General features: G+C 36.8%; 1 protein-coding gene across 1 annotated transcript in view; it reads right to left on the reverse strand.

Moving 5' to 3' along the window:
• Positions 1-3,528, reverse strand: part of npas1 (neuronal PAS domain protein 1) — a 39,218-nt gene extending 35,690 nt beyond the window's left edge. Inside the window, exon 1 of the mRNA XM_063016665.1 lies at positions 3,332-3,528. The gene's annotated coding sequence lies outside the window, so the exon portion shown is untranslated. The remainder of the gene's footprint in view (positions 1-3,331) is intronic.
• Positions 3,529-15,161: the final 11,633 nt, after the last annotated feature.

The following is a 15,161-nucleotide window of genomic DNA, read 5'->3' on the forward strand; positions in this document are numbered from 1 at the left end:
CAGGCTGGTGTATGTGTCTCTGTATTTCTTGATATGCAGAAGTAGAAGTGTATATAGTGTATATAAATGTGTGTGTGTCCCGGTAGAGCTGGTGTGAGTGGCAGGAGATGTTATGTAAGGGGCCACAGTTGGCTCCATTGGACAGGCTGACCACAGATCAGGTCAACCGAGTGTGACACCAACAGCTTCTTCCTGACATGTGGCTGACACTGACTGTCACCGAGTCTGTGCGTCCCGTTCTGTGTGTACCGCACCTTAAACAAGGCTATTCCTCCCTCACCTCCATCTGAGCCTAACACACCCATGTTTATGATGTTGAGCTCTGTTGAGAACTTTCCTCCCACTACTTACTTCCAAAATCTCTTCTGTCAGAGTGGTATAAGCCACGTCTTTAAAATATATGACAAACATTCATTCAACTTCAGTAACTTATTTTCTGGTAAGAGTTGCTGTAGATTTGGAGCCAGTTTTGAGAACAATGGACACACAGATAAAAATAAAGCCTGGACAGGATGCATGTCCTATGCAGAACATTATACGCTCACCTAGTCATTAACACTTATTTAAACCTAGGGTTAATATAGAGTTGCCAATCTACTCATTGGCAGGTTTCCAGCAGGTTGAGGGAAACAAAAGTGACATGAACAAATATATAGTCATGGAGAACAGACAGCGAACTCACAGACAGCAACTGGAGCCAAAAAGATTAAAAGACCAAAAAAAAATCTGTGTGAACTTTTTAGAATTATTGAAAAAAATACAATTACACAAGCAGTATTCTACACACAAGGATGGACAGCATTAAAATGTAGTCACCTAAAGTTTCGGAACAATAATAATTATTATATATAATATACATATATTTATTTAATTATTTAATAATCAATTCAGAGATATAAAGAACATGTCTAAACATTAGAAATGTATTACATAGTGCATCAGGAAACGTATATACCTGATCTCATATCTATTCTATATTTACGGCAATATCTGTAATAATAAGTCAATTTCAGCACCTTGGAGAAAGTACAATTTATAATCACAGTAAATAAATTCTGTTTGTCCTTTAGGTTTGTGTACTTAACCACTTATCTTTTTTTTATCCCAAATTATATTTGTGTTTGTTGCCACACTGGCACTGCCCCCTTCCCTGCACCCTCAGGATTGTCCCTGATAATTACAAAGAGGTGTGGCTAAAATGTATTCTGAAAACGTAACTCTTGTAAATATGTTACAAAATAAATTTAGCACAGAGTATTTTGTATATATTTTTTAAATGTTTTACCCAAACATTATTAATCCACCTATTTCTACTTGACATTAAATAGATGTCTTTTTTATATGACATGTAATTAAGTTCCCCAGCCAGCCATAATAGCAAACCACAAATATGTTAATTAAAAGAGTAATCACTAGGAAAATAAAGACTGTGTAATGATTTTAGGACTGAATGACAATAGCATTTAGAGTGACAAGCAGTCATTGTGTCTTGGTTCAAATATACTGAACCATTCAGTAAATGCTTTAAGTAACAGAGAGCATAATCTGACATTCATACAGACACATCACTGTTTATAAAACTTGCCACTTAATCACTCATCTTCAGTGTCTGCTTACCCCTGATCAGGGACATTGTGGATCCAGTCCCTAGAAATACTGGGCACAAAGTGCTGTTAAACCACTGACAGGACACCTGTCTATTACAGGGCAGTACTCACTAGCTCCTTCACAGTCACTCACACTATGTGAGCTTTAAAAAGTTTTCTTTTCCACTTCTGCCAAACTGAGGAGTTTTGACGTTTTAATTGTAAAAGTGCAACACAAATACATTTAAACTGAATATAACCTGGGGTAATTTAGTGTAGCCAATTCACCACAAGCAAGGTTTTATGAGATGAAAGGTAACTGGATAAAACAGAGTAAAACAGGGGAAATACTGAACCCTGGACCCTGAAGCTGTAAACGCTACCTGCTGTGTCACCGTGGTGCCCCCAATTGCTTGGTTCTAATTGCTAAAATTTTGATCAGGATATACACAAAAGCAGGTATTATGTATTGTTCATATGGTCAAAAAAGTTTAAATGTTCTTACATTTAGTTAATATAAACAAATTTAGAGTTTAACCGCATTAAGGAACATTTAATTAAAAATTTTATTAAAGTTGCTAGATAAGAGAAAAGACATTAGTTATATAGTTATATATTATATATAATATACATATATACTTTTTACAAAAAGCTTAAAATAAGCCTTGCAACTAATATTAAGAACTAAATATAAATTAATCAATGCATCAATCTCTTTTAGAGATTCATTCATAATGCTTTTCAAATGTTGTTATTATTTACATTTTTAAGCATTTTATGTTGCGTCCTATGTTTCGGTGCTATTTGGCCATGTGGATTTTTCTACTTAGTGATAACATTAATTCTACTCTGATTAAATGTATGTCCAAAAAGCAACATGCTTAGAAACTGTAGTTCATTTAATCATAATAAAGGTAATTAGCATTTTGAATAATTAATGATTATTTAGTTGCAAAATTATTCTTATCATTATTGTTATTACTTCATTTTTATTAATATTATAATTCATTACTTTTGTGTTTATAGTATTAACACAGTATTGTGTTAACACATAGTATTATGTTTTTTATTTTATTATTATTTATTTATTTATTTTACTTAAACATAATTTTCTTTGATCAGAAACCTTGTTTTAGGTTGCTTTTAACAGCAGCAAAAATAAACTGATTTAATGTGAATCTTCAGAAACAAAATGCAAATTGTTAAACATTGCCCAGTTAACTTTTCTAATACCTGAAATCAAATCTTTCTGTTCCTAATTTTTAATTATTTCCATTAAAAATATATTCAGTTATATTTAATGGTCCTTAGATCTAAAGGCATCGGATAACAAAACGGTTATTCTCTCCCTGCTGGTAAGTAGCTTACACTGAAAGCAGAGTCATTATGAGTGCTAATCCTATACATCCCTTTAATTAAGAGAGACACAATCTACAATAGCCGTCAGCATCAAGCTATACACTTCTGCTTCCAGCTCCATGTAGTCACAAAAGTGGTGCCACAGTCCAGCCCTCTTCAAAAGTTTTCCATAAACAAACCTGCAGGCACATGGCTAATAACAAGTGCAGAGCAAAGCAACTAGAAGTTACATACAAAGACTACTGGGATGCTGAGACCAGAATGAGCAACACTCTTGTACAAAAAATGTGACATTAACAATGATAAGTCAAAATGTAAAAAAGTGCAATATCTGTGCTTAGACACAGCATGTGAAGTCTCCAGTGGAAACCAAAAAGAGGACTAACCTGATGTGCATGTCCAGCGCTAAGCGACTGGGATGGATGCTCCCTTCCCCTTCTCTTCCTCTTTCTCGGACGCCCCTGACTTAGACAACTGCGACCCCCACGTTCCAGGACCCTCACACGTACGCACGGACCCAGACACGCAATCTAGGGAGGTGACAGGGGGTCAGACTGGACGCAGAACAATCCTGGTGACACAATAGGCGAGGCGGACACACAGCCTCTATACAGCTTCTATCCACTACAAGTGTGAGCGTAAGAGAGGGAGCGTGTTTGTGGGTGTATGTGTGAGGCAGCAGTGGTCGAGAGACCTATACTTTGCCCACCCATTCACTCCCTCTCTAACTCTTTTCTATACTGAAGATGCACATAGAAAACTAGCTTCTCTATTTTGCTGTATCTTTTCACTTTCTAGAGTAGAAATTAGACATGCATACATGTTGTTCCTCACTGTCTGTCTATGTCTGGTTTCTTTAATTGCTAGTAAATATAACAGACATGCTTGTACAGCCCCTCAGTCTCTCGTCACCTCACTTTCAGTCTTACTCTCTCGTTCTCAGACCCTCCCTCGCTTTCGTTTACCCTCCCTCCTACTGACCGGCCCTTACTTTCTTTCTCACTGTCAAAGCTGCCTTTCAAATGCTGATTAGCACCCAGTAAAGGAGAGAGAAAGACTGAGAGAAAAAGAAAGAGAGGAGGGGCTTTGCCCAAGAAGGAGAAGATTCCATCACATTCGAGTACAATGTAAACCCATTTCCGTCCACATTATCTCTCAGGCAGTGCACATACAAGTGAGCAACCAGGTAACAACCAAACCCAACCACAAACACTTACACACAAGCAAATAATCCCACTCGAATAGTTGGTAAGCTTTGCACAATCTATTTCTCTTTCCTCCCCCGTTTGTTCCCCTTCCCCTCAAACACTACTCAGAATATTGATACATCAGCCCCCTCCTTTTTCCCCTCTGCATCTCTCACTCTGTCTTTCTCTCTCTCTCTTTCTCCATCACTCACTTTCTCCACTGAATACTGATAGGCTGTCTACTTCGTGGTCTGGGTTTCAAATTTTCTCACTCTCATTTTCTTCCATACTTATGAAAAAGCCCAAAGAAACAGAAAAAAGTTAATGCACTGAGTCGAAGTTAATGCACTGAGCTCAACATAAATTCACTTAAGTACCACTGTAGATTATGCTAGTTAAAATTGAATAAAGTGTACAGAGAACAAAATATACTCCTGAGTTTACAGATGGAAAGAGCAATAACAAAAGAACAAAAATTGTGAGTTGCAATTTCTTTAACCTATTTTAAAACTCACGGTACTATTTCTCCTCTTTACATACCTTATATCAGGGGTATCCACTCTTATCTGGAAAAGTTTTAATACCAACCAGTCAAAGCTGCAATTAATGCTACTAATCAAAAGTGTTAGGGAAAAAAATGAAATAAACAAAACAAAATAATAACGCTTCTGTCTGATTGGTGTTGCAACCTGCAGCCACAACAGAGATTGTGGGACCCTTGTTCTACATCAGTTATTATACTGCATATCCCCAGATTTAGCAGTTGAATCTACCTTGGAGTGGCAGCAAATATGGTTTTATAAGGGCTTAGTGACAATACATCCATGAATTCACTAAAGATCCAAAAATATATTGTAAGAACTGAAGAACATCCAGCTTCAATCAGTGTTTAATACCTTGACCATGCAAAAATAGGATTCAGGGAAGTCATCTAAAGACATCTAAAGTCATTGCTTGTCACACATCTTAAATAACAGGTAGATAGTTCCCCAAAACTTTGAGTTTGCTTTTTGCACAACTAGGGTCTCGGTATGTCTGAAAAAGCAAAAAGCTTTTCAAAAAACAAATATTATACCACAAAATGTGATATTATTCATGTTATAAGGTTGCAAAAATAGTCAAAACAAACGATAAATTTCACAATTTCTCAGAAATGTAAGGGGTCATTGACATGGGCTTTGGATAACTTTGGTAAATAAATAAAATGATGTCTTACTTAGCTTTGTGTAGTGTAACATCATGCTTTATTTAATGATCTACAGTTATTTAATGTCAAAAATAAGGCAATTATTTTAAAGTTACCCTATAAATTTATTTACATCTGGGAACAATAATTAGTTCATATTTTTCAGAAAAGAGTGTTAAAAAAGTTTAGGCATTCCTGATGTTTACAAATAAAATATTGGATGTAATGCACCTGTCAGAGCTAAAAGTCATTACACATTTAAAACATGTCTTCATTGTCATATTATATGATGCCAACAGAGACAGTGGATAAAACTGATCTATACACAAAATACAAGAGCAAGTAAACCAGCAGTCAACAAGTCAGACCCTAGACAGACCTCAAAGAAACTTGCCTACTCTAAAAATGTTAGGCTTGCTAGTTAGTGGAGGACCCCCATGTTCACTGTACAAAATGCATCTCATCATTATTTTCTAATGATGTGATTTCTCAAGATAACATAAAATTCTGCCCTGCCAGCAGAATGGTGGGTCTGCTGGTATTAAGCGTTTCCAGTCTCATACAGCGGAACAGATCTGTTTAAGTGGATGTGAGACCTGTCCTCATGCAAAATTCAGAAGAATTTTAACATATATAAAGTATAAAGCAAAGCAACCAAGTGTGGTTTATAATCCCTCTGTAATATTACCCATTTGTCTTTTTTATATGAATACGCTCATACATATTCTTACTATTGCTATTGTGGCACCAGAAGCAGGGTATGATAAGCAAACTTGTTAGATGTTACTTAAAGCTAACTACCTTGAAAAAATAAACTCCTTCAATAAAAACAAATCAATAAAATAGTATTTCAAAGCCTGGCCATTAAAATCAAGCTCAAGGTTTTTACATGAACATTTTGCCACTATTTAAAGAAAGGTCATTTAAGGCTTGTGGGCACCAAACAACTGTCTCAGCATGGAGAAAACTGGAAACTATTATAATTCTAAACAGGAGTGGTCAGCCTGCTAAAATCTCTGCTAAAAGGCCACTACCAATTCTAACAAGTTTTTGTAATCATAACACCATGTAGATTGTCTTTTCATTTCATTTTCAAATTTATTGGAAGTTAGCTATTTTAAAACCCTCAATCTTGATAAGTACATGCTTTTCCTTTAGCATAACTTTAAAGCCTAATCCCGAAAATAACCCCCTGTCCACATTTAAATGATGCTAGTTTAAGTATGTGAGCCTTGTAATAAAAATTACCCTGTCACCCTAAAGTCTTATTAAGTGTACTTCAAAGTTGACTGGTCTTCATTTCCTGATTGATTAGATGTTAGTGGTCCACATTATTTTATTTTCTCTTACTTTGGAAAACCTCAAAGATTGGAGCTTTTCATTTAAGTATATTTACTGGCAACTACAGTATATTAATTTGCAATTTTCACTTAATATTTCAGAGGGGTACTGACTTTAAAATCACTTACCCCTAATTTCAGTCATCCTGCTAGCCTTTGGATCATTGCTGTTTAGAGCTATGTTTCTCTTTATATCATCTGTGTAATCTCACTGACCTGTAAAACACAGCAGGACCATTTAACACTTGACATACAGCTAGTAAAGTTCACATAGATGGAGTAGTCAAATAGCAACGCTGACATTGTAATAATCATCTACAATATACCAATATAGTCACCATCAATTTCACTAGGTCTCTGCATCATATGGCCACCAAAAACTGTAGAGTAACCAGAAGTGGTAGATCACTGGTAACTGATGAGTCACTGTGCTCCCTGATATTGTAAGCTACTGACAGATTTGATGAATATTACAGCAGTTTGGTGTCTACTATCAAAACATTTACTCTGCCAGTTTAGACATTACATTAACATGCATTTTTGGTGAACAGCTTACATTTAGATTTTACCTGACAGCGGGCAAAATCAGGAAAAATGAGCTCAGAAAGCATTGTGACATTGAGATTGATTCCCTTAAACCACAATAAAAGGAGAAAGTAAGAGTTTGGCCACATTTAATATAACTGTAAATGGAGGGAATTTTTTTACATTTACACTAGTCATACAGGTGAAAATATACCCATTGAATTAATGACTGAAGGAAAGGCATTGTAAATAAACTATATTACTTTTAAAGACGTAATTCCATTATGCTTTCTGTTAGTTTTTGTTTGTATGTGCAAGGTCTATATGTGCAGGGGGTTGTGTATACTGACTTCTTGTAACTCTTACAACTGTACCACTGTTCTTGACTTTGTCATTACACATGACACAGACCAGGATAACCAATGACAATTTACAGAGTAAAAGGGAAAGCTTATAAGACAGTAGTGAGTCCTGCTATGCCATAAGGCTCAGAGACAGTGGCTCTGAGAAAAATATCTGAGAGAAAGCTGGATGTGGCAGAGATGAAGATTGATAAACGAGTTATAAATAAGACAGCTTAGGTACCTTGTTCTGGAGACAAAGTTAGTAAGGCAAGACTAAAATGGTTTGGGCATGTGCAGAAGAGGGATGAGAGTTATATTGGGAGAAGCATGCTGGGGATGGACCTGCCAGGCAGAAGGGGGAGAGACAGGGGGCCAAAGAGGAAGTCTATAGATGTGGTGAGGGAGGACATGCAGGTGGTTGGGGTGACAGTGGGGGATGTTCAAGACAGGGCAAAATGGAGGTGAATAATCTGCTGTGGCAACCCTAAATTGTAGCAGCTATAAGAAGATGAAGAGGAAGCACCAGACTCCCAGGTCACAACTCTTAAAGGCTTAAAAAAATTGTTCATGATTAAGATTGGACAACTTCTTTTTTTATTGAGCGAGACATGCAAAACATTTAAATCTGACTTACTCTCTATTTAGCACTGACCAACTGCTGTCCTAAGCTGCATGTTGAACTCTTCCTCATCTCCACAAAAAGTAATAACCACTATAATTTGCTCTGTTCTTTATGTAAACATACCAGTATTTGTGCCTGTTATCCACTGCATCTGACTCTGTGTGTGTGTGTGTGTGTGTGTGTGTGTGTGTGTGTGTGTGTGTGTGTGTGTGTGTGTGAGAGTGTGAGAGAGAGAGAGAGAGAGAGAGAGAGAGAGAGAGAGAGAGAGAGAGAGAGAGACATCTAAATGTTTGCTTATATTGCATGTTAGTGCCTGACTAACCTCCCATTGGTCCAATTACCTCAGACCCAGAACCCCTTTAGTCTCTCTGCTCTCCATCTTTTGCTCTTTTCACCTCCAGCCTAAACCCCAGTGTCTCGTGTAAGTGCCCTCCTGCACCACTCCCTGAACAGCCTGCTCCCATGGCTGCTTCTTTGCAAGCCTTGTCCCAGGTGTGCTGACGACATCAGGAGGCCCTAATGAGGTCTGAATATTAATGAGGTATTTTACATTCTAATGACATGCCGTTTAATGAGGTGGGCAGAGCATGCACATCATGGTCAAAAAAGAGACCATAAATAACAACACATAAGATAATTACTGTTCATGCTGCCTTTACGTTATACTGGAAATGCTGTAATGGAACCAAATCTAAACTAAAGTGGCACTTGTTACAACTTTGGCATCAAACTTCCTACTGATTATTACACCTCAGTCATGATGATAAACAGACTTATTATCATTATTATTATTAATATTTTAACAAATGTAATGTTATCACTGACAATTACTGATTCTAGCCCATCTGTTGCTCCGTACACTGTTATCCTCATTTACCCAATTTATTAATCAAAAGCAATCCCAATAGGACCCTCACTGACCAGATCATATTTGGGTGGTAGATCACTCTCAACACTGCAGAGACTACCATAAAACTGAAAGGATAATGACATGGTAGCATGTGCTGTTCTGGTATGAACGTATCAAGTACAGCAGTACTGTTGGGATTTTTAAATACTATTTAAACTTGGAAACACACTAGCTGTAGGTGTTTAGTTAGAGACCAAATCTATACTTTGCTCACGTGTGTTAATGTGTGGTTATTTTTTCTTGGTCTTCCCTTCTCTTAGTTATCAGTGGACATTTGCAGATTACAGGATGTTGTTGGCCTAATGTTTTAACATTAGCAGAGGGTATGTACATTCATACCAGTAGAAACACTACCATGTAACAGACCTAGTACCATGTTAGTGCCAATGCATTGCAGTTGATGGTCTACCATCCAAATACATGAATTAAATAAATAATAAATAATAAATAAATAAATTGTTTTTTCTCATGATGTGTCCAAAATAAACGATCTTTAGTTTGGTTATCTGGGCTTTGAGTGAGCAGTTAGGTTTAATTTGGTATACTAAATAAAGTGCTGGATGAGTGTATATACCTTAAAAATATAGCGATGAGATATGAGATGCATGCGAGAGAAGACCAGCTTAGTTCACCACTGTCCCATGTTTCAGTAATGAATGCACAATGTACACCTAGCAAAAAAATAGAAATGAATACATAAACAAACAAGAAACAGTTTAGAGGTAAGTTACCACTGTGTCAACAGAATGACGTAGTATTTAAAGTTTAAATATATAGCGCATACTCCAATGAGCACCTAAAAGAAGGGTTTAGGCAGACAGACTAGGGGCAAATCTACAAATTCTATATTGATTTGTTAATGCTTGCACTTTCATTAAGTCTTATTTCCCAAAGAGTAAGTTTGAAAGCTTTTTTTTTTTTTAACCGTGTTCTCCTGTTGCATTCACTTTCTATCATTTTGTCTGCTGTGAAGACTGCATTCTCCCATCACTTTCACTCCTCTTTCGTCTTTTCTCCTCCTCTCCTTCACTCTTGCCCGTTCCCTACCTCTTGCTCTGTTTACCTACTCGATATGCCAGCCTTGTTCTCCTGCAGTCTCCAGCCCAACTTTCTGACCCACTTCCTATTTCCTCTCTGGCCCTGTGATCAAAGCCTGTAGGACGGCATTGCCTTGGGCAGTGGAGAGACGGAGCAAGGGATGAAGAGATCGATGGATGAGTAGAGCGATAGAGGGGTAGACAGGGGGATAAGGCACACAAAAGCGAATGAAGAGATCACAGCGAGAGAGGAGAGGAGACCCAGGTGATTCCTCTGTTCAAGGACACAGAGTGGATTTTAGTTAGTCATGCCGCTAATCGACAATCAGATGCACAACATGCACACTTTAAATCTTACTGATTAATTTCATGCTATTTTAGAGCAGGAATCTCCAACCTGTAGCTCATGAGCCACAAACAGCTTTAAGGTTGTTTTCACATGGACAGTCTTGTCATCCATAAGAAAAGCCATTGTATGAAGTTGCTGGTGTTTTTGTGGGGGTTTATTTGGGAGTTTAAATTTTGCATCTTTAACCATATTACATACTAAATAGTACCAAAACAGTAACAATACTAATGATTGTGTTTAATAGTATGTTTTGTTCTTAACCTCAACATTGTGTAGAGAAATAAAAGTTTTTAGCTTCTGTATTTTGCCAAAGGTCTTTACAGTTTTGTCTTTTTAATATACTTTGATTTTCTTAAGCAGCTATTAAAAAGATTTCATCTAATGTCCACAAAATGAGTTAATGAGTTGTTAGTTCATAAATTGAGGCAAATAGGTTTTAAAAGCTGGAACAGAAATATAAAGAGTTAAAAGAAGAAGTTAAATGTGAATTAAGAAGAGCATGAGGAAGAAAGACTGATGTGAAAGAGAAGCTTAGAAAAAGAGGAAAAAAGTAAAGAGTGCTTGAGGTGCAAAAAGAAGATACAAGAGGCAAAGGGAAGAAAGAGACACTAGCCCATTTGTACCCAGGCAGGAGCGGCATGTACTTTAACATTCCCCCTGCATTCTGACAAAGAGCACTAATTATAAATAAATTAGGGACACGACACGGTGTGCCACAGGGGGACAGGCAGAGGAGCGCCATGAGAGAGTATAGAAGAGAATGAGGTGGGGAAGGAGGGTAGGAGGGTGGGGGTGAAAGGAAAACGTGGAGGAAAAGAAAACTGATAAGAGAGGAGGAGGAAGGGACAGGGGAACCATGGGCCTGGATGAGACAGAGACCATAAACAAGACCCGAATTGCTAATAGAACACCACTGAACACATTTTATGGTATTAAACACATTTGAATTAATTAGGAGCACATGAGATCAGCAGAAAAAAATCTCAGTTTTTGGAGTAATTAATTAATGTGCTTTTTAATAAAATATATTTACTTAGTAAAAAAAATTATTAACCCTTTTTTATGTACACATATACACACTTTTAATATAGATTTATACTTTTTTGATATGGCAAAATGAACGAATCTAACCTTGATTCAAAAATATTTGTTAGGTTTTACTGACCTTGTCACTGCACCACAAAGGTCACTTGAAGTCCTCCTTACGATTAAATACTTTGTATAATCTTTTTAAGCATACCAATGCTGCATTCAATTCATGAACAATGTTTTATAAAGATTGGAATGTTGTAAAGCTGTACTATTTAGCAAAATCAGAAGTGTCACAAATTTAAAAAATACATATATATTTATTACAAACCATTTTATTTGTAATTGTATATAGTTAAATTAACCTTAAATATATATAATTTAAATCTGTGTATATGGTCAGGTATGTCCGGCCAAGTAACATTCCTGGGTAAATATAAGACAAATATGACATAACTGAGTAGCTTATTAATGTTTACATATTTACATATAATTATTATACATTACAAACACATTATAGTCATTACATTATAAGAACTTTTGATCATAAATGAAATAGTGTTTTAGAAAGTAACTACTGTAGGTCGACGTTCCAAAACAGATTTTTCATTGTTTGAATTAAACGCTACTTAATACTAATCTTGAACTAAATAATGTATAAAACACTTTTTCATTACAAAATATTGCCACTGTAATGGAAGGGGGTGTTTTGGCCAAAGCCGCTGCCATTGTCAAATATTTACTTACTGTCACTCATGCTTATCAGAAAAGAGAAAGTGAGTGAAAGACTCAGTGCTATCTAAATAGATCACACTTCAGTCCTCTGCAACCATTTCTCTCCACATTCGCATGTTACCTGAACCACTAAACCAAACACAAGGAGTCCTGCTACAGAAAATTCTAGCATTTCCATTACTGTCACGACTAAAGCAAATAAGGCACTGCAAATTAATCCAAACCCCATTTCCAGAAAAGTTGGGGCATTTTAAATGAAGTTAAAATAACAATTAGTGATTCAGATAGGACTTGAGGGAGTAATGAAACTAATTATTTCATAATAATTATTATTAAAATCATTGTGTTTCTTTTCCTTATGTGCATATTATTAACCTGTTTTGTTATGTTGCGAGAATTGATGAGGACACGAGCGCAATTGAGGTCAGAGGTGACGGCCATGTGACACAGACAGCAAAAATCACAAGGGTCACCTGCGTCTGCCCTCCTTACTGACCTGCCCAGAGCAACATGACTGTTACCATGGGTACTGACTCACAAACACACGTGATGTCATTTACGAAGAATAAAAAAGGGGGTAAAAGGAGGATGTGCTGGGGGTGGGGTAAACAATATGGACACAAACACACACTCCATACATTCAAAAACACACCCACACACACAAACACTCAGGCTGCTTCCGCCACTGACCGACTTGTCTGTCCTTTGACGGCCTCAACTTTCCAGACAGCCATGAAAAAACAGAAGCTGAAACAAAAGAATTAGCATTCCCACAATGCAAGAGCTGTCTGGCTGCCTATGGCAAAGAGACACAGACAAGCTTTTTCTCTGGCTGCCAGTGTCATTGCTACATAAAGGTGGTGGACAAACGTTGCAGCCACTTTCAGTGCTCTCACCATGACTAAGGAGATTACTAGTGATGCTGTGTCTGTAGCTAATCAAATTACAACAGCATGCACATAAACACTCATAAAATAATCATATTTTTCTTTTCACTCACCACTTTATGTTAATCAGGGTCATGTTGGGTCTGACAATACCCAGAATTACTGGCCACGAGGCAGAAGTAAAACTAGGACAAAGCACCACTTTATTGCAGGGCAAGATACACTCACCTATTTAATCACTAACATCTAGTGCATTTAGAGCAGTCATTTCACATTCTGCATGTAGGGGAAAAGTGAATTATCTAGAGAGAACCCATGCAGACACCGGTGAACATGTGAAACTACTCAGACAGTGACTGGTGTTTCAAACCCAGCATGATGCTACCCTACCAGTGTTTAAACTTTATCTCTAGTCACTGTCAAACTCTTTCAACCACTACCGGGATACTCACAGTTTCATTTGTCTCTTCCTTGTTTTACCTAATCAATGTGCTGCTTATATAGAGAACTACAACTACAACTTATAAAGAGTTAGACATGGACAAATGGTCTTGGTGTGACAGTTCCACACACAGGTATGCTTCCTAAATTTTCTCATGATGAGTTTTTCCTCATGATGACTAGTTGTGTCCTTAGTAACAAAGGTCAAATCTCTAAACAACGACAAGTTTAGGACTTCATTTACTATTGTTACATAAAAAAAAAAGATGTTATTTATCAAATCATCTCCATACCCTAAACTTACACTTAAAAATTTGAAGACAACACCTTGTTGGTTCATCTTATTCTATACACTTTATTAATGTTGATATTTATAACTCAAAATATTAGAACAAAACCTGACAAAGACAATCACAACACCTGCAAAAACTACTGCATTACTAAACACACACTTATATAACTATATTAAATTTTTCATTTAAGGTGTATTTAAAAAAATACAAAGAAAAGAGAACCATTCACATACTTATCAAAGAGAGCTTTCAGCATGCCCTCTCCCCAGACACATGCTTATGTTCTCAAAGTCATCTACAATCAGACATTTGCATTGGATTAATGCCTCCCTCCAAGCAAAGTCTTTAGGAAGAAGGAACCATTCGTATCATCTGCTGAAAACAAATGTACTACCCAGCATTACGCTCAACCCCCATTCACAAAGATTCCAGGTAATTGGACATCAATTTTAAAGGACCTCATCTTTTTTTTGTTAACTAAAGAATTACTTTAGGTGCATCCTGCTATACCAGAACCAACAACTGCTGGAAAAGATTTTGCATGTGCATTTAAGGCCTGTAATTGTGTGATGTTTGTTCTCTAATATGCTGACAGTAAGTCTTTGAGATGCATGGAGGTGGGACTGAAAGTTTTTGGACACATCTAGTTATCTCCAATTGTTTTCTCTCTGTCACCACTGTTTCTTGATAAACAGAGATTGTCTACAACTTTGACTTGATGGTAACCAATATGTGCCACATCCATTTAAGACATTAGTCAACCCAGTGAATTACTGGACGGCCTCAAAAATGTCCATTTGACAGGTCTGAGTTCTAAGGAGGTTTAAAGCATTACAGTGCCGCTATCTCAGATTTTAAAAAAAAACTTACTGCAAGAATGCACATGTTGTAGTTCTGTCACTCCTGGACCTCTAGCAAATGTACCTGTGATAAGTGACCGAATTTATTGGTTTTGAGACTTACCCTAAACCACACCCCACCTGCTACACCTGTGGTCTCAACAAACCAGCAACACTAAGCAGCTAGAAATGCATGCCTGAACATAAAAACACTAACCATGCTTATAAAGCTTTAAAACTAAAAGGACCGTTTTTATTTCTCAGAAACCCTTGGCTATATGTTGTATTTAACCTAACAGAAATGATTTTTCTTTCCCACTCCGTCACTGTTGCTTACCTTCCTCCTTTTCTCTGTACCTCAATCATGCAGAGCCATCAGAAAGAGTACATTTAGAACCATGATGAATGACAACCTTCTTTTGTTTTCCCTTCTCTAACAGCACCATTAAACTAAAGGCATCAAAGTGCTCAGTGAGTATCATTCCTCACTCT

The sequence above is a fragment of the Trichomycterus rosablanca genome, chromosome 20, assembly GCF_030014385.1.
Source record: "Trichomycterus rosablanca isolate fTriRos1 chromosome 20, fTriRos1.hap1, whole genome shotgun sequence".
Lineage (NCBI taxonomy): Eukaryota > Metazoa > Chordata > Actinopteri > Siluriformes > Trichomycteridae > Trichomycterus > Trichomycterus rosablanca.